This window comes from Parus major, chromosome 13 (assembly GCF_001522545.3).
Source record: "Parus major isolate Abel chromosome 13, Parus_major1.1, whole genome shotgun sequence".
Classification (NCBI taxonomy): domain Eukaryota; kingdom Metazoa; phylum Chordata; class Aves; order Passeriformes; family Paridae; genus Parus; species Parus major.
The window spans coordinates 11,409,788-11,431,196 of NC_031782.1; the positions used below are offsets into that span (position 1 = coordinate 11,409,788).

The following is a 21,409-nucleotide window of genomic DNA, read 5'->3' on the forward strand; positions in this document are numbered from 1 at the left end:
TGCAGCAAGCTCTGCTAACAAAATTTAACAAAATTCTACCAGAGCATGAAGCTAAAAATCTTCCTCTTGCAGCTACATGAACAATGCCATAAATACTTAGGTAGCAAGCCGTGGGTTTCAAGACTTTGAAAGAGACAAAGAATTCTAGGTTATATTCACATTGCTGCAAAACATTTTTTAATTATATAACAGAGCTTGAAATTTGTATTGGGGGTTTTCATAGATCTGCATGGAACCATTCATCAGAAAAATTAAAGACACAAGTTACTTGTTATGTTCCTATATCAGGCATTAGTCGTGGCAGTAGGAATAACAGATATTCAAGGAACTCAATTCTGTGCTATTTTTTATCACATTATTCAAAACTGGCAGAATTTATCTTTCAATACAACTTTTATTTTTCCTAAATACCACCCTTGGTTAATTGAAAAGTAAAAGATATAGAAAGCAAGAATATTAATTTTGTTACAGCCTTAGGTTCAAAAGCAATAAGTAAGCTTCAAGAGATATAACCATGTACCTAAAGAAAAGCACTTTTATCTGGCTAGTGCAATAAATAAATGTAAAGAAGTTTATAAATAAACATGATTAATTTATTTATAAATGTCTAGAGATAAGAAATAATAATAGTTCTCTGATGTAACAAAAGCTGACGTATTTATTACTAAAAATAATTTACTTAGAAACAAGAGTTGTAAGACAACAGGCTGTTTTACTACAGCCTCTTAATGGAAATTACATGAATAATGAGTCTCAGGAGGCACTTTCCAGTGATAAAGGTAAATATTGGCTCTAAAAAATGTCAGACAAGTTATTATATCTCTGTATTGCAAGCAAGCTACACAGATTATTAGCTATTATTTTGTTTTATTATATCTAGCATTTAATAGCTGGGAATGTATATTTAAAAGATAAAACGACTGATAATATCTGAAAGCACAGACAGTGCAAAAGCAAATAATCACCAATTTGTTTTCACACCATAACTGTGGCTGGATGGTGAGCAAGAATAAAGGAAAACAAGCTTACATCAAGGGCAGTGCAGTGAAGGATACTGAACAGAAACCACCACAGAAGAAACACAACTGCAACAAATCACATTAAAATCTCAGATGGAAAACATATCTTGTTTCTCCTACTGTTAGTTTCTATACTGGAACAGAGAAGATCTTGCCTGAGATCTCAGCTCTGGTACTTGACCCATTACAGAGTGTTCTTTGCATAGTTAGAATGGACACCCTGTTCTCCTCAGTGCACACAGAGAAAAATAAAAAGACCTTGCCTGTAATACACCAGAGGGAATAACTGAAAGTAAGGAAGGTGTAAAGTCAGAGTTGAAGTATCTTAACACAGGCTGAAGGAGGCTGGCAAGCAGCAAATGTGCATCTGTATGAAGGGAGGAGGAGATGATGTCAGAGCTGCTGATCTGTAACTCCTGGGTTTCTTCAGGAACCAGTGCCTGCATGCCCAAGCCACCTGAACAATGTCCCCCTGGCCACTGCCCTGCCTGGCAGCCCCTGACCCAAACAGTCTCCCTGCAGGAATGTCTGGTCACAGATTTCTGGGGAAAATCCTCAGCCTTGGTGGGGCTGTGTCTGTGGTCCTTGCTGAAGGAACACTGTGGCATCACTGAACAGTGAGGTTGACAAGGACACAAAGTTGTCCTTGGGCACTCTCTGCTCCTAAGGGGGACAAATTGTTCTCACAGGAAATACCACTCCTTATCTCTGAATAATTCTGATTTAAATGTATTAATTGCATTAATTTGATTATTTCCACAGTTAAACCATTAAGAATGGATGTATGACAACAATTTTTTTGTGCAAGAAACTCAGACTTCTGCAGGCAAAAAACCACAGCTTGTTAGCTGCAGTAACTGGTAACTGGGTGTCAGCCCAGGGGTTCTGGTAGTTTTGTGCCCCTATTAGTCCCCAACCTTAAACTCCACCCTGGCTCTGTCCCATAAAACCCACCACCCAGCCTCTGTTCTGGGCTTTCTGTCTCTGGATTTAAGCTGAGTTTGTTCCTGTGCTGAATGAATGCTTTCCTGAGCAGAAGCCCATCTCAATGGAGTCCCATGTCAGTCACTGGTAACTGTATCCTCCCTGGACAAGATCCTGCAGCCCCAGAATGCAACAATCTGAGATTTAGGAACTGTTCATCTGAACATAACTTTCAGCCCACTTCTGCATAGTCAAGAGAAAAATATTCACCATGGTCATAACACCATATTTTAGGTGATAAAACCCAAAGGCTTTAACTGTCCAAGGACTCAAATTACCAAGTCTTTTTCTGGGTGAATGTGGACAAGTCACTTTTTCAATAATGTGAAATGGTAATAATAATGTTGAGCTGCTAATGGATGCTTATATTTCCCTCTTTAAAAAAATGAGGAAGAATTTAAGAGTTTAGGAGGAAGAATTGTTTGCAGTTCACCAGATTTGAAAAAATCATGCAAGGATCTACTCACTTTGCTCTCCCAGGCTTCTTCAATGACGTTTATATTCTGCTGAGAAAAAAAGTCAGGTATCAACTAGGTATTACTGCCATTAGCTCTAACAGCAGCTAGGATCTGTGATGTGTAATTGGAACTTCTCAACAGTGAATGTTGTACAAAGAACTAAGAGGCAGGTAATTAGAAAAAGGCAGGAAAAGCTGGAAACCTCACCACAGTAATGGTAATGTTCATGTACATTAGAAGTCTCAGCATTGGAATGTGCTATTAATACCCAAAATTCTAGCTTGTACAGCATACAAGCACATTGTGGCTAAGTAAGTTTTAAAAGAGAATTTTAAATTAAACAGAAATACATTTTGTAGAAACCTTTTTCACCCCAGCATGTTTCTAGTGAAAAATCAAAGACATTAGGATTTTTGAGATAGATGGTTCTCACACAGTTTATGGAATTCTTAGCAGAAGCTTACAATGTCATGACAACACCTTTGGGTTTTGTGGTTGCAGGGTAGACACGTTCCCTTTCTTGCAGTGAATTTCTTCATAAAGAAGGAAGTTTCCTAAGTTTGAATGGTCTCTCTGTGGTGACTGATTCCCAGCTGTAATATATTTCAAAATAACTGTCTTAACTCACTCTACCCATCAGACACACTCCACAGTTGTCACTTCTGATGTTCCAGAAACCACCAGTCTGATTTACATTTCTTTTGCCATTCATGTCACTGCTGGCCAGCACAGAGCAACAGAGGTCAAGGGGCAGAGCTGTAAAACTATGCCAAGATGAGGAAAATCAATTCTGGAGCCCAAAAGGCAAAACTACTGATGCAGAAGATTACTAAATACAACCAGTTGCCTTATGGCTCTTGAATCTTCCAAGGAAGACACTGTGAGACTGCTGTTCAGTAAATATGAAACACAGTCTTAGGGTGAGTTAGAATTTGGATTTTTCTATTTTCATTGCTCCTAATTACTGTTTGCTTGGGGTGGGGTGGGGGGGGGCATGGTAGACTGTTTATAAAATACATTAAAAGTATTTCTATGGCTAACATAATAGGAAGAGTGCAAAACCTGCTGACCCTTAGAGAAATTTGCATCAGCTCTGGGACTCTGCCAAGGGCACAAAGTCATTGAGGAAAAATAATTATGTCTTAAATGTGTGTATTTAGATCTTAAATTGTGGTATGATGAGGAGGAACTCTCAACCCTAATGAAACAGTTCTAAATCTTTAATCAAATAATTAAAATGCTGTTAATTTTTTTTTTTTTTAATTTATACACATATGTATGAATTTTCTCCCCAAGTTCAAGTGATTCTTCTCTTCTATCTGCCAAAGCTTTAATTTGCACTTAAAGTTTGATGTCTAGACACCTGCAACACAGCAGAATTCATGCACAGGATACCACACTACATAATTTCCTGAGAAGGATGAACAGAGCCACAGAACCACAGTTCCTCCTAAACTGTGGAAACCAATGGAAAATTTGGGGTTTGACACTCACTTCAAGCTTTCTTTTTTACTTAAAGCCATATGTAGAACATAACAACAGTTTTAAATGAGCCAGAGCAAGCTCCTCATGGGTGATGTCCATCTCAGTAACCCCCAAAATTTTGTTCCAATTTCCCATGGAGATAAATGGTGAGCTACTCAAATGTGTAAATGACATTGATGCACATAACCTGGAATTCTGATTCTAAGTGGATATTTCAGTATGTATACAGAGACAGCTTTCTCTCCTCCTTTCTCCACAAATTCTTATTGTATTGGCATCATTTGCCTTACACTCTTGAAATTTTCTACAAAGCTGTTTTAAAAGCTGAGTTCTCATGAACTGGGGAAGTTAAGTCAAATGTGATGACTGAGCACATGATGGCCAGATATATCCTAACCACAGTTAACCACTGAAATGTGGGTGCCTATACCAGTCTGGGATGTATTGAATTTCACCCTCGACAGATCTTGTTCAAATAATAAATCATAGAAATTCTGTTCTCAGTGGTATTAACAGAACATTTGAGCTAGAACTTACTTGCAGATTCCCTCAATTTTGCTAAACCTCCAATTGTGTGCTTTTGTTTCACTCTTGCTTTTGCCAAGGCTTGTTAGGGCAAGATATAGGGAAGAGACTTGGGAAAAAAGTGAGATGACAGATTGTTTCATGCATGGGGGACTGTGGGATTAAGAAACACAACAAGCTTGTGGAAAGATTTTGTGGCTGCAGGCAACCTATGTCAGAATTAGAGAGCAGTAGTCCTGGGACAGCAGTGCCCCAGAGCTGTGACTTGTAACAACTGTATATGGCCTAAATACAAAAAACAAAAAAAATATAAATCCCCATTTAGTCATCTTCAATCTAGTCAAAGGAGACAGTAAGACATAGAAAGGAATAACTAAGTAGTTGCTGCATTCCAGTCCATTCTGGGACTCTTATCCTGAATTAACACAGCCTTTGTATGTGATAAAATTAGCTTCTGGAGTAAAGATTTATTGTTACTCTCTGGAAGATGTTGAATCACCAAACTGCATCTTTTTTGTGAATACAAACTCCCTTTTGTTTTTTGGATATTTTTAATATAATTTTCCTCCATAGGACAAATTGTATTTGGACTCAAAAAATGGAGAAATGAGTTTGACCCTACTGAGTGTTAAACAAATACTGTAATTCACTTGGATTAGATGATCAGGTACTCAGCAGATACAACATCAACCTTTGTGTAATCCAGTCTTAATGAATCAATAATGTACCTTTTGAGAAACCTGAATTAGGAAGACCAATGTGCAATTGTAAAATCAAACCATAAGATATGCAAGACTGAGCTATCAATATAAAAAATAGCCTGCTAAATACTCAAACATAAACCTTTACTGTCTGTGCTCCATAAGGTTTTTTCTTTAAAAGATACATATATACTTTCTTTTGAGCGATGTATTTTTGCTCTAAAAAAGATTTTGATGGTATGATGTTGGTATTTTATTCCTAAACTTATAGGTAATACAAGACGCTATAAAAAAAAATGTGTCTATATATGATCACTAAAATGCAAGGTTGATAATGTAGCAATACTATTATTGTGTTATCGAGTGATTCACAAGAAAAAAATATCAGACCAATAAAATCCTGCTCAATTTCCATGAGTTAATAAAGTATGTTATAAATGTTAGGTATATTCTGCTATATAAAACATTTTTATATCTGCAGTCTGTCATGTATTTTATACTGAATAGTATAAAAAAATGTATTGTGTACAGAAGAAAAAAGAAAGAGGAAGAAAAAAGCAGCAGAAATGATGGATTTCAGAGATTCGGCCAGAAAGCATTAACAAGTAGAAAAGCACTATGTGCAATACAAGGAAGATTCAAAGAAGTTGCAGCAGAAAAAGATAAGAGGCAATAAGCTTCCAGCCACCAGTAACAATATTTGAGAATATTAATGTACATGCCAGTACTTTAGTTGTATTTGTATTTCTAGATTTTTGATTCATGTTAAGAAAGCAAGATTTAAGTAGTGATTTGACTTAGGACCCTCTCCAGATACATCACAAAAATTTTGCTAGCATAATAATTGAGCCAATATAAATATAATCAAAATGAGATTTAATTCCTGATTAATTTGGAGAAAAGACACCTGAAAGAAAAAGAGCAGAGAAAATATTCCTGCACCCTAATCAATATAATTGCCATGATCATTTCCTACCTGGCCAAAATATCCAATGAGAAATTTCAGTCCTAATTAGAAATATTGGTTTGAATCACTGAGCTCTAGACACACATTCAGAGTTGACAATTAGGAGGGTTTTATCTGTGAGCTTTTTGCACCTCAACATTGAACTGAGATTTGAAAAAATTGATACAGTTTACAGGTTATATGGTGCTGAGCCATGTGTAGAAAAAAGTGTGTGCCAGAATCTGGCTGGGATAAAAGCAAAAGATTTTTAATGACGTAACATGTTCAATTGTATAGAAATAGAGGATCCCAGGGAGATACAGTGGCCCTATTGACAGCATGAGTGGCAGTTTGTAGCAAAACTCTATCATCATAATCTTATGAGGTGATTAAAGACAAAGCCTCAATTAATAAGGATTGTTATAATGTGATTTGAAGTGGATTATAGTATCATTTTACTTCCCAGGTCTAGCAGACAGAAATAGCAGATGAGTGCAGGATCTTATTACCTAGCAATAAAGTAAAAATCTACAAGCCCCAAATGGGAAAATAAAACAAAAAAGTAAGCTGTAAAATTACTGACATGAGGTCTAGGCTTATGCTGCTGCAAACTGACCAGGATAGGGGTTTGGGAGATTGTCCTAGAGCTGCTGCTGAAAAATTTAAAATTTCAACCCAATACAAAGCAGTCATGAAGTAGGAATATGAAAACTGGAATCAGAGCTCCAAAGAGAATTCTTCTTTCCACAAGAGAAGTGGAAAATAAATAAAATTAATTGGTGTTGGTATCTAGTTTTTTTTTTCATCTACAGTAATGGGATATTAAATACGGAAATCCTGTTCAATTCTGGATGAGAAAACTGAGATAAAAAATGAGAAGTGCCTGAGCAACACAACTAATGCATACCACGTGACTTAATATAGATCAGAATGATTTCTTAAAATAGAATAAATTAAAAACTGTCTCTGAGAGAACTGTAGAGATTAAAATGTGGACAGGTAATCTGTGCAGTAGTTTGGACAGCTATACATAAATGTGTATGCTACCTGTTTCATGCTTTGTGACCAAGCAAGTTGACTAAACCAATTAATAATATGTAGCAAAGTCAAATTAACTGCCCTACTGTGATACCCTCTGTAAAGGTAGAATTATATTTTGTCAGAAAAGCCAAATTCCCAATCTGAATTGAGGAAATGAATCTGCTTCATCACCAAATCCTACTGATATATGAAGTGTAAGCTTCTAGTGCTAATTCTCCATCACAGCACACACTGATGAGACACCCACGAGCAGACCAGCCTGGGAGTCCTCTCTGTGTCATCTTGATTAATGACCAGTTCAAAGAGATATTTGTAAATGCTTATTTGGGCCCCCATGAGTTTCAGTCAGCACAACAGACAGCTCAGAGTCCCACACAGTTCTGTGGCTTCCTTGAAAAAGGCACTTTTATATAAATGAGAGCTCTCCAGGAAATGACCATTAGCAAAGGAAGAGACAGAAAAGTTGATAAGGGAGCCAGACACCCAGATAAGAGTAGATTAATATCACAAAGAGAAGCAGTTCTTCCAAGTTCTGCCCAGTGTTACTTCAATACTATGCTGTATCTCCATCCCACTCAGGATATAAACATTATCTTAGACTGCTCCCCCCTAACCTGTCTGCCTCATCCACCTGCCCCAATCACTGATTATTTCCATGTCCTTTCAGACACTGAAAGATGCTGAAATAGATTGGAAGCTCTCTTTCCAGCTCTGCTGGAACCATCATCCAAAGATTTGAGAGAGATTGCATATAACCTCTTTATAAAATTAATGTACATTCCTGACAGACCTTGCCACTCAAATATAAAATCAGTCTCTTCTGAATCCCCATGATAATCAAAGTGCTATAGCCCTTGTTATAAATAGATTTAAGTGATCTTAGCTCACATGTTCCATCACTCTGACAGACAATCTTGCTATCACAAAAGGATTATCATAAATGACCTGGAAAATTCTGTTAACCCACAATGGCTTCAGAGCAGTTATAGTGCAGGACACCTTAAAGCAATTATTTCTGTCCTTAACTCTTATTGATAAAAGAAAAATCTACACTTGGGAGCATTATTTTATCTACTTTTCTTTCTCCAAAGCTTACTTAACTTCCAGAAAAACATTATGAAAACAACAGACGTGGTCCTAAAAAAACCCCAAAGCAAAAAAGAACAAAAACCCCAAAAGAACAAAAACACAAAAACTGAAACACTTCTTTCCTTATTTTGACTTTAAGATACAAGAAGTCAAGGTTAGTTGTGAGGCATTTTCTGCAACACATAACTGAATTCAGGTTCTTTGTACAGATACACTCCAATTAGCCTGTGACTGACAGCTGTCAGGCTGGTTCATAATCAGGAATTTTATAGTAGATATTCAAAGAGACTCAATAAAAAAAGTCATAGAAAATTGAATTTGGTTAGTAATCAGACTAGTGTTAGTTCACTGAGATTTTGTTGTTGCACATGCTTCTTCATCCATTTCAAAGACCGGCATTTAAAGATATAGTCAGCTTTTCCACAGCAGAGACACCTAGTGAGGTTTACAGATGAATGAAGTAATCCAAGAATGAAAAATTAAATTAGTTCACCTACAGAATAATACACTTCATGAATATCTCTGCAATAGCCTAAACTAATGAACAAACACATGCAAAGAAAACAAGTATATGCAAATATGCAGTAAATGTACATGTAGTTTAATTTTACAAATGGTAAAAAGGGAACTTAATACTGGAAATGAACATTCCTAAAATTAAGAATGTCTTCCTCTGCCAGAATTATGATAATGTAACATTTTGTTTATTTAAATAAAGGGAGGTTAGCAGGAATGGCCACCTGTTCTTCCTGAATGCCTCATAGTTAATGCCTGAGATTATTCATTCTCCCTGCCTTTATCATTATTCACATCATAAGCAGGGGCTATTCTATGTTATTCCAGATACTACAGACAAATGGGCTGGAGAAATTAGTGTGGTCTTACTGACTTTTCACAGCAAATTGAAAGCTGGTTTTTCTCACTATCTCTTTGACACAAAAAAAGCATTCCTGTTCAGTGTAGCTGAAAATCACCAAATCACACCTTCTCTCATTCCCTGCCTTCAACAAGGGTCTCACTAGAATAGCAATGTTTAAATTGATATATTCTAGGAGTTCTGTGCACTGAATTTAACCACCAGTGACTAGTCCAGAGAACCAGCTTGGTGCTCACAGGAAACAAAAGCAGCCATGAAGTGACAATTAACAGATAAGATCACATCATTTTGGACTGAGAACAATGGCTCTAATTACCACTCTCTTTGCTTAAAAATTACCTCTGTGTTTTCCCTCCTGCATGTGTTCTCATGTGGACCAAAAAAAAAGAAACGAAGCATTCTGGAATGTGACAACTAGACACAGTCTGGGAATGGCCTTGTCTTACTGAGCTTTTATTGTGCTCCTACTTCTAGCATCAGCAGTCATAATTAAAATGTCACCAAGAAATTAAAAATGTTCTTACTCTGCACCATAAATAAAGCTCTGTTTATTCAACCAGGAGAAGGATTTGTGACACAAAATACCCTTCTACACTAATTTAATGAGCTCATTTTCTGGGGAGGATTAACTGATAAGATGTTTAGATGGAACTTAATTATTCTTTGTGAGATAAAGTAACAAATTAAGCTATACTGTGTGGATTAGAAAATAAGTAATTTATTTTTCTATAATTAAGACCCAAGTTCAAGCACCAAGTAAGATGGGTTTTGTTATCAAGAGACTGTATGTTACATTTTCCCAACATTCCTGAGTTTCAGCATGTTAGTTTAATATACAGAATTGAAGAGCATTTTTAATAAAGGAGATACAGTGAGAAAATAAGTGGGGGAAAAAAATGCTACAAGCTTTCATGATAAATATTTACATGTGAAGTGCATTTTGTATTCAGATTTCAGAAGCATTTGAACTATAGAGCCCAACTATTTTCAGAATCACAAGATGACAAATTGAGTCTTTTATGTCTGTTCTATTGTTTATGTGAGGATTTTATAGAGTGGTAAGTATGAATTTTATCTATATAATCACAGAAAGATTCTTAATACAGGTTGTGCAGTTATTAGACATTTAACACTCAATAGCATTATACACAATCGTTCAGTACTCCAGCACGAGGATAGAAACCATAGACAAAAATCTTGAGATTTTTCTATGGTTTTCTTGCTGTGATTTTGGAGTCTGAAGTTTCATAAAATGCTTCAGATCACTGAAAGCTCATTTTAGGTAAACTATCCAAATTCAGCATGTTTAAGCTGCACATCTGTGGCTGAAATACAGAAACCATAGAACCACAGGACAAACACCAAACCACTGTTGGGGTTTTGGGAATTCACCATTTTATTTTGTTTTGTTTTGTCTTGTCTCTTAAGGAATTTTTCCCCATATGTGTTGCTAGGAGATAATAATGACCAGATACTTAAAAGAGACAGAAGTTGCCACAGCTCAGGGAAGGGGTGCAGCTGGTTGCTCTCTCTTTACCTAGGGTTTTCTGTGTATGGTGGAGATTCAGTGAGATTTGGATTGGGAAAATTAAAAATTAAATTTAAAAAGTTTAATAGAAAGACAAGTAGGAGATAGAAATAAATAAAAATGTACAAATACAGCTGGGTGCCTCAGCATTCAGCCAAGAGAGCACACCTAACTAAGGATTGTCCCTTAAAAACAGAACCCTATCACATATTCATACATTCTCATACATGATTCAAACATTCCTCTTAAGTTTTAGATGTTCCTTTGCTTAGCTTCAACTCACCCCTCCCCAATAGATCAATCTTCTTGGCTCCACTGAGTCTCACAGTTCTTGATAACAGAGGTTCAATAAATTCTTCCCTTGTAGCTCCAGTCACTGCTGTCTTCATCTGGATAAGATAATCTAAGAATGCAGGGGGCACTTCTGACTTTTTTTTTCAGTCTCTGGGTTAGAGGAGTTTTTATTTTAATACCATGCTACAGCTTGACATATATAAGTATTACACCACTATTTCTAAGTTTCATCAATAACAGAAATAGAAGAAACTATATGAATACAGCAAAGTTTTCTAACCTTATACATATAACATTAATTTTAATATTTGTGAAAAACCAATAATATAATATGTATCTATAACAGAGGTTACATTTTTCATTCCAAGGGATGCTCCTGCCTTTCTTAGCAGGCACCTGTCTTTCAAACCAAGACAAAGATCAGCAATTTTTTAGTTTGGTTTCATTTGAATTGAAACAGGTCCATAATTTAAAGCCTTCTTCTCCATATCATCAATAGAAGTGATACACCTGGATCCACTGAGCAATGCTCTGACCCTGGTTCATTCAGGACTTAGACAGAAAAGGCATCAGCATCCACAGCATCTTCATTGTGCTCTTGCCAGAGAACCAGAGAGACTCTGCAGAGCAGGCAGAACTAAAGTCAGTCAATACTATAAATTCATAACCTTTTGAAACCCACTTTGTTCTTCTGCATTAGCATTTGCAATCAAGCTGTTAGCTGCAATTACTGAAAACAAATGCATAAATAATGACTGATCATGTAAATTAGGTCATCTATTAGAATATCTCATAGAACTCTCATTTAGAGGGCACATATACTCTCTAAAAATATCATAGGGTTCAACCTACCCATGGCAGGAAGGTGGGGAAGGTCATACATTTCCAAGTGCCTTTAGCCATTAGAGGAGTTTGAGGATCTGCAACACTGTGTATGTCCTCTTTTAGTGCCCAACAAGAGCCATATAAAAGAGAACACCCACTGCCTTTTGACATTCAGGAAGACCACAGAATTTACTCCATGTTTTGTATTCTCAGCTTTTTTAGCTTCAGATTCCTTCTTTTCTGGTATTTTTTTCAATAAACTCAACATTGCTAACAACTAAGCAACCGACTGGGTGCAATGGTTAGCCTACCAACACACATCAATGGACAAAGAACATTAGCTATAAATGGTTCAAAGACAGAAGATATATTTGAGTTCCACCTTTTTCACCGAAGCCTCAATATCTAAATGACCACAAAGCATAAATGCTGCTTTTCTGATATTTTCCTACTCTGTCTCTAATGCTTCTCTGTGTTTAATCACCCATGTTTGTTTTGCTCCCTACAAGTGGATGTGTTATCCTAAAAACAGGTACTCAGATTTCCAGTCTGTTTGATTCTTCCAGGAGAGGACACAAAACTGGCTGTCAGACATCTCATCTGACATATTAGACAAACTACTGGGCAATTTATTGACAGCACAGGGGTAGAGAGGGAGGCAAATTACTCCAACCTGGTTTCACACTGCTACCTTCTCTTCCACAAACAAGGAAATCTTAAATGTTGTTATTTAGCTTAAATCAATGAGAATATTCTAGTTATATTTGTATGTGTCCAACTGCATTATTTTTTTTTGGTAAATTTATTATTCCTTTCCTACAGTACAAACATTTATCTTTTGGTGAAATACAGCTCCCCTAGCACAACTTTTCAACAACTCTTGTTTTACAGATGTCTGCTGCTTCTTTGCCCTAAAGCTTCAGTACTCTTTCCTCAGAGTTAAGTTCAGACACCCAAAACACCCTGATGTTTATACCCAGACACCTTGTTTTGTTTCTATTGCTCCATGCTTGCCAACAGGAACACCAAATAGGCAGAAAGAGAGTACAAGTGTCTCAGTGATATCCCACACCCAGGCCCCAGGGAGGCAGCAGACCCCTATGGGATGGGTCTGGTTGATACATGGGCCCCTCTGTTCCCCTCAGAAGGAGTCACCCACTGCAACAACAACCCTTCATTTCTTTTTGATGTTAGAGGTGGTGATCCAGCCATGCCCCTGTTTATTTTGAACTTTTCACTTAAGGCAACCAGACAAATTATTGATCTCTTCATCAATCACCTCAGTGTAAACTTTGATTAATTGCTTACGTTTCTTTCTGGGAGTGAGGAAATCGCTGAACTGCAGCGGCGGATGAGAGGAGGATGAGAGGCTGTTCCCAAAGTCATGAGTGTTCACCTGAAAGCCCTCAGAGGGGATGAGCACTCTGCTTGGGCACACTTGCACTTGTACCTCATTTGAAACATGAGCATCTACTGCAGCATTCAGCTCAAAGTCAACTCAAGGTCAAAAAAGTAAAACTTGGAGAATGCTTATAGATTTCAAATGAAAGTGCAGCTGAGGCAGAGCTTCCCATATCTCACTCACTGAAATAAAACAAGGATGCTCAAAATGCCTTTGCCAAAACAAGGTTTTATTCACAGAAAAAATTTCAGAAAGCATGCATAGAATTTTTTTGCTGCTGCTGGTTTTATAAAATTTTTTATTAACATACGCAGGATTTTTCAGTGAGACTTTTCTTTAAGAAAAGGAATTACACCCCCTTGAATGATTTAGAAAGGCCAGGACCCATAAGGAAAAATGTGAAACTCAACTTGATGAAAGAGGACACAAAGCACCAGCCTCCCCTTGGTGGCCACTGTATTTTTGTGAAAAGGTGAGGAGTTGGAGGTGTCATCAAGAAATAGCCTCGGTTTCCCTTTTATCTTAATGAAAGGCCTAGTCTTCTCTGGAAGATGCTCTTAGATATTTTTTCTAGCCTTTTCTCTTTTTTTACCTCTTTCTGCTCTAGCTGCTTTTATTTTTTTCTCTGCAGAAGGAATTGCTTTCCTTCCACTTTTTCTTAGCTGCATTCCATGGAACAAAGTTATCATTGATAAGTGAACTGAAATAAATGCAGTGCTTCAGTTTGCAATTCACTAAGTCTCATATGCCTGGGAGCCAACACTGTGCCCACTGAACATTAAGTTTCACAAAAGGTTCACAAAACCATGGCAGGCTCAGAAGTGCAAGACTGAAAGGTCTGAGGCTGAGTGGGTGGAGATCAGTAGCCAAAAGGAAGAAATCTCAACCAATACATGAAACTTGATTGGGTATCAAATAACTACACAGGAGACAAATTGAAGAAAAAATGAGGAACTGGAATATCCCTAGTACCTTGGCCATAGTTTTAGCCTAGCACTGTGTATGTATATGTGTGTGTATATATATATGCTTAAATATATCTGTCTTTTTTTAATGATTGAATCTCAAAGAACTATTACACATTATTTCTGTACTTCCATTTTTTGGTGAGGACTGAAAATCAGAAAAATTAATTTGGTGAAATTGGAAAAGGCTGAGACATATTCAAGGCTATCTCTTTTGATCTTTCCCTGTCCAAAAGCCCTGAAATAAGTAATTGATGCCCACAGTTTCATGAGTTTAATGTGGAAAGTAGAATAATCTGAACTACAATCCATCAGGAAAAGCTGAGCAGTCAGGGTTCCTTTTCAAACTGCTTTTTACTCTCTGCTGATACAGAGTCTGTTCCTTGCAAATTCCAATGCAGGAGAAGTTTCACTGACTTAAAAACCTTACTCAGCCTTATCTCTTGAATTAATATAGCTGGACTCTGATTTTTTCATGAAAGGAACTTTTCAAACCATTATTTATTGTCAGCTCTACTCAGGGAGGAGGAACCTCATTGTGTCTCCTTTCCAGCTGGCTCAAGAACACTTGTGAAGGTCATGTTGAACCTCACAAGAGGCAGAAGAGAGAGAAGAATTAACACATGGTGGGGATAGATGAACTGGAAAATGGTGGGAAGCAGTCAGAGAAGGACAAGGAACTTTCAAAAAAGTACTGCAGTACATCTTATAAATGGGAAGTTTATTCATGCACAGCACTTAAGGACAAGTTACTTAACATTTTGATTTATAACTGCTTTAATTTTCCAATTATTTCCTTTATAAATAATTTTCTGAGTTTTAAACAACCATCTCAAGTACCAGTGATCTCAGGGAATAAGAAAAAAGGTGGTTTGCTGATTATAGCTGTTAAGTGTCATTTATCCTCATCCCCTAAATGTGAGAAGGGGATGTTGGGGTATAAAAGAAGGGAAAAAAATAATTATTTTTAAAATGTGTTTGCCAATAGTTAGTAAGTCACTTGAGTAGGTAGCCTTGATAAATTGAAACTTCTCAGGAGTGGAGAAAAATCCTGGAAGATGACTGTGCCTTTTGTTACTTTTACCATTCTCCAATCAGATGTGCCCTTTTCTAAAATATGTATTTTCTTTTAACTGATTTTGTCTTGTGATATTAAAAATTCAGAGCAGAAAGAAGTTTCTTGTTCCTAACAAGTTCCCTTAAAGAACCATGTACTAGAGAAGAGATCCAGAATTTCAGCATGGCAATCCTATGGAATTCAGTAGCTTATAAACATCACTAACAAAATTCCTTTTCAGTTTTAGTCATTTTGGGCAAATGTAGATAGTTCATCATTGAAGAAAGACCAAAGCAACCAAGGTTCCAAACCATGCTGGGTTTTATGTAATATTTATTTAAATAATTCATCTTCTTTAGAATAAGATACTTCTAGGTGCTTTTATTCCCCCACAGAAAATTGAGTGGGCTTTCCCTTACTCTCCCCATTTCATGGACATTTTTTTCAACTAGGAAGTTTATAAAGTAGATCAAATTGTGATTCTATTGAAGTCAGCTACAAATTATCATTGACTTTGAGAGGATTTCAAGCTTCAAAGATGATTACATGCATATATGTAATGTTATCCCTGAATTTCCTGTATCTCTATAGGACTAGGAAGAAAGTAGAAACAGGTAGACTGATCTCCACATTTCTCAGATGGTCCTTCTTCAAAGATTCTTATATCTTTGAATTTTTAACTTTGAAGTGCTTAGATTCAAGGGAGAAAATATGATTATTCTCCAGGAGACTTTAACCATCTTAAGATTTTTTTTCTTGAAGTGTTCTACTTCTAGCAGTAAACTAATTATATGCAATTAGAACACAGCAAAAGTCTCAGAAAATGAGAAGCTGATAGAAAGCTACAAAATCATAATAAAACAAAAGAATAACTATTTTTCAATACACAGTTCCATCTTTCAGTCCTAATCTTTTAAACCCTGCATTGTATAAAACAATTATATGATTTAACTTTGCCAAGTGAATGTAAATGATATAATAAGAGAAGAAATATACATGTATTCTCTAATTAACTGACAAGTTTGTGCTTGCTTTTCATGAATATTTTAGTAAATAGCCTAATATGAGAAAAATTGCAGAAGCTGCACTTCTAATATCAAAGTCACAAAATATTAACAAAAATGCGCTCATGAAAACAATGAACATCTATTAAAATAAATTCTTTGTATTTTCCCCATTTAAAGAGAAGCATCTTTATTTAAGTATCTGGGGTTAGATCAGTTAGGTTAGAAAGTAAACAGAACTCAAGTGACTTCAGCATGTTAGTGTAATTTTTTTAGAAAACCACACTTCTTGTACTTTTAAAATAAATTCTATCACAGTTTCATCTGAGCTCAGCTGAGGTAAATAATGGTATACATACTGTGTGAAGGACCTAAATCACCTAGTTAAGTGGCTAATATTGAAATCCTGAAAAACACATAAGGGTATTAATCTACAAACCAAATTCCAGCCATTCACTTAACCCCCAAAGCCTCATGATGTTTGCTGTGCAAACACAAATATTGTGTCCCTCAAAAAATTGCAAAATATTTTACCAACGTTCACACAGGAGGAAAAAGAAATTCCATTTGTATAGTTTCACTGATTTCAAAGAAGTAAAACTCATTTATTCACTCCTGTCTCTACTCCATCACTCTGTATCAAATAATTATAGGAATGGTACAGGAGAAGAGGAAATGGCACAGTAACACTTATTAGATTGGGTGGTCATGATTGTTTTCAACTTTGCATTTACAACTAATACTGTTCCTTAAAGTTTCTACAACATATAATTATAGAAACACAATTTTTATATTCCCATTTAGGAAGAAGCTTGGGAAACAAAACAAAGACCCTGCTGTTGGCAGAGAATGTCTCTGCTGCTGCTCGTTCCTTGATGCAAAGGCTGGTATTGAAAAATGAAAACAGTAGCCTGGGGGCTGGGAACGTCATCTGTCTTCATTAACCACCATCTCCAGTGCTATGGACTCAGAGATAGCCTGAGGGGAAACAATGTGCCACAGAAAAATCTCCTCCAAATAAATCACATTTTTAAAGAAACAAGGCAAACACTCAAACAAATGGCAACTAGCTGCTAGAGTTGAAAAAATAAATCCAGCCTTTGCTTTTTATGTATATTTTCCTACGGTTTTCAGATTGTAATGGGAAATTATTGCCATTTGGAAGGAAAATGCAACCAGCAACAACCCTATTTGGCACCATCCTACATTATGTTACAAATCAAACTTTCTGGGGACAGGTATATACTTTAAGATTCTCATCCTAAATTTTAGACACATAGGTGTGTGTGATAAAAGGACCTGACTTCATAAAAACTATGTAATCACATTGTTTCTCTTAATTCTCCCTGTTCTGTTTGGTAAAACATTCTTCTAGCTGATATTAATCTTGGTAGTGTGATTGCATTTTTGCCATCTCAATATTAGGTAATATGACCCCACTGAACTGCCAAATCAAATGCCAAATGCTTCTGTCTGCTCACGACACTGAACAAACCTTTAGGATCCCTTTAGATTAGTTCACTGATATTTCCACATTTGAGTGCCTGTGCTCTTTCTATACTTTGAGGCAGCCATGGCAAAGGCCAGAATGCACCTGAACTAGAGCTCCTCTAGTTCATTTAGAGAAGTGCTGACATGTGTCTCCTGGTGAAAAATTATTATTCTTAGGACTTTCTGTTCTCTGGCATCCTGCAGGAGAATAACTTGCCTCAAACAACAAACACCTGTTGTCTCATGGACCAAGAAAAGAGTGAGCTGTGCTAAAAAAATAGCAGTGACTAATCCTTATTTAGTGGGTTTTAGCTGATGTGACAGTCACCTCCATATGACTGTTTCAGTGCTCTGCACAGACACAGCACCTGCTCCCACGCCCAGCGTGACTGGGGGGTGGCTGCCCACAGCCTTCAACACGGCTGCTGCAAATTCCCCTCAACATCTTCCCATCTCTCCTGTTCTACAAATGGGCTAGGAACTATCACCATCTTCAGACACACCACTCTTGCTGCACTGATTTATCCATTTGAAGTATCTGAAACACCAAAAGCCGGTAGTTTCTTCCACTGAATGCAGTCTTGAAGTTAATTTTTAAAATAAGATTGGCTCACCTTCCTTAGCTTAGTGAAATGAAAGCAGAACCTGACAAAAATGCAGAATTTGGCAGGAAGGGGAAGTTTTTACTTTTGCAAAAGAACAGATGAGCTTCTAAAACATCATTCTTTCTGGATCACATTCTCCTAACCCCTTAGATTAAACCAGACATCTTACAGTGTGGCACTCCAGAAATATAGCTATTTCTATGGATTGCCAGAGATTTCCAAGACATATTTTCTGTATGCATGCCTGGCCCTTTTGTAACTGTGTTGTTTCTAAACTTAAAGAATCATCTGAGAAGGGGTAAATTGATATAATTTGATCATAGCTGTATTTATTTTACAAAGAGATCTATCTGCTAAGTCACATAAACTGCTAACTAGGATCTAAGCTGCTAACAGGTTTGCCCTGGCAGTGGTGCTGCACAGAAGTGTTTGGAATGCCCAAGAACAGGATCAAGACACAAATTACTATGATTTATTTCAAAATTATATTTCTACTTTAATGTCAGCTGTACGTAATGCATAACCTTGCTTTGCAATTCATAGTTTTTCTTCATACACAGATATTTTTAGATAATTATTCCCAAAATCTAAGTATAAGGACAAATTTTCATATATGAAGTAGCCCCAATAATGGTTCATGGCACTGAGGAGCCTGCATCTTGCAGGCCATACTTGTTTTTCAGTAACAAATTGCTGCTGTGTTTAGAAAAAACTGGCACATCATGATCTCCTTCCCAGCCCAGTTATGGGATGGGTGTGGGACTGGCTTTTAGTCAGGTTGGTGCTGGTTTGAGCTCTCAAGACTTGGAAAAAAGGCTCAGTGAGCTCAAAAGCTCAAAGTGTGCTGTGGAAAGAAAAGAACAGATATGTGGGGAAAAGAACAGATACTCTGGGGTCCTAAGAGGAGACTGACAATTGCTTTAACCAAAAAACCCACCAATTTAGCTGTGTGAGTCTGATGAAAACATTTAAATGAGATACAATGGAGGGTGTATTCAAAAAAGGATGTGCCATGCCTTACTCAAAGCTCTCAGTTTCCAAAAGTGCTATTCAGTATTCATAAATCTCTCTTTTGAAGCCTACACACCTTTTTGGACATTCCAAGCTTCTCACTGCAAAAGGAAGTCTAGGGATTCCCACTGAAGCTCTGCCCAAACTGAATCTTAGTCCAGACACTTTCATAAAACAAGGCAATCTTATAAAATTTACTGTTCATAAGACTTTCAGCTGTGGGATAACTGAAGTATATATATGGAAATATAGGTATATGTCCTGCTTATGAAAGCACACCACAAACATCTACAGAATAAATTAACCCCTAAAAACTGAAGCAAACTAAAATTACTTACTAGATAATCACATGGTTAAAGAGTTCCAGCTGTAGACTGTCTAAATAAGTAGGACCAATGTTTGTGTCTTTATAAAATGGCACAGCAATGACTTTTAGACATTAAATGTTATTTATTGTCATGCAGAAAGTTATTATGCAGCAATTTTCTTGTCTTGACACTGCTTGTGGGAATTGGAAGTTTTTGTTTGTCTCAGCTCCTTTCCACTGGAATTCTATTCTTTGAAGAACAGAAAAGCCTAAAAGCCAGTTCCTCTGCAATTAGAACACCAGTTGAGAAAAGACACCATCACCTACAGGGTGTACTGGAAAGGACCTTATTTACTTCCAGAATGTTAGCTGTCAGAACAGGCATCAACAGTTATGTTTTCTCTTGATTGTGCTGCTCTTAATGCAAAGTCTGGAGTGACACTTGCAGAAAATCAAACACTTTTCCCCCAAATTATGCTGCAAGGGTCTAAGAATAAGTTGTACAAGTGCTTTGAAAATGGTGAGATAAAATTAATGTTTGATGAAGAGGAGCATGACAAAGGGAGACCAAAAATACAAACAAGTGAAAAGAGCAGACTAGAAAAAGGTTCTTTGCCCAAACAGAGAACAAAATAGCATAAAGTAAACTGTCCTAACAGGAAATTCTAAAAAAAACCCAAATACATCTTACTTTTCATGCTGCTCAGTAGAAGATACCAAGTTCATAGGATGAACTGGCAAGTGAGAAGCACATAGTAATTAAGTATTGATGGAAGTATGTAATTAGTAGGTCCTACTATATATGATTAGTTTAGAAATCAAAATAAGTCATCTACTGCATCATTCTAGAATTGGTTGCAGTGACCCTTTTCAGTACTAGAATTGGACAAGTTAATTGTAGCAAACATTAGTTTAATTCATTCTTTTAAATTATTTAAGCAGATGAATTAATTGAACTGACATCTAAGCTATGCAAATTTGCTCATTTAAAATGATTTAGTGAATGATTTATGCACCATAATTATCCTGAATAAAGGTAAATATTTAAGTTCATCATCTAGATACCTTGAACATATTGACTGTGTAAACAGAATGACACAAATGTACCCTAACTGTTGGAAGTGGCCTTCTCTTAAAATGACTAAAGAGGAAGATTATATCTTTTCCAAATTGAGATAATTAAATAAGTGAATTCTCTAAGACCCTCTCTCCATGAATGGAGATTGAAGAATGAAGAGCCTTTCTCTTTATAGACAGCAGGTTTGAGAACTAACAAGTTGAAAGACCTAAAGTTTGGTATGATTAAACATCCAGGAAATGTATATTAGTAGTATCACACCCCTGTTCAATGCCAGAAAAATTACACTTCGTGACTGTATTTTAACTCATTTTTGACTCAGTTTGCAAAGAATGTTTTACCTCCACTACTCAGAGACACAGAAGTGCAGCTGCTGAACTGCCACCTTCAAATGCAATGCTGTATTCTGCCTGGTCTGGATTTAGTTCCTTTCTCACCTTGTCTTCTAATCTATTTATTTCAATATTAGACCATTAGAGATCCTCATACCCTGCTGTAGTTCAGTCAGTGCTTTGGATTTCAAGGAAAACTGAAAATAGAATTGGGCCTACTGTGATTTAGCTCAAAATCACTAGCTGTCTTCAAACTCTGACGTTAGGAACATATGCCATTTTTATTTATCACAGCCACCCTTCTGGAATATGTAAGAACCAAACATATGTACACATTTTGGCCAGGAAATTAAAAACACTCATGGAAGAAGAGAGTGCACAGATT

General features: G+C 36.6%; 1 long non-coding RNA gene across 1 annotated transcript in view; it reads left to right on the forward strand.

The window, feature by feature from the left end:
• Positions 1-3,128: 3,128 nt before the first annotated feature.
• Positions 3,129-21,409, forward strand: part of LOC107210723 — a 38,143-nt gene continuing 19,862 nt past the window's right edge. Inside the window, exon 1 of the long non-coding RNA XR_004499330.1 lies at positions 3,129-3,381. This is a non-coding gene — a long non-coding RNA (uncharacterized LOC107210723). The remainder of the gene's footprint in view (positions 3,382-21,409) is intronic.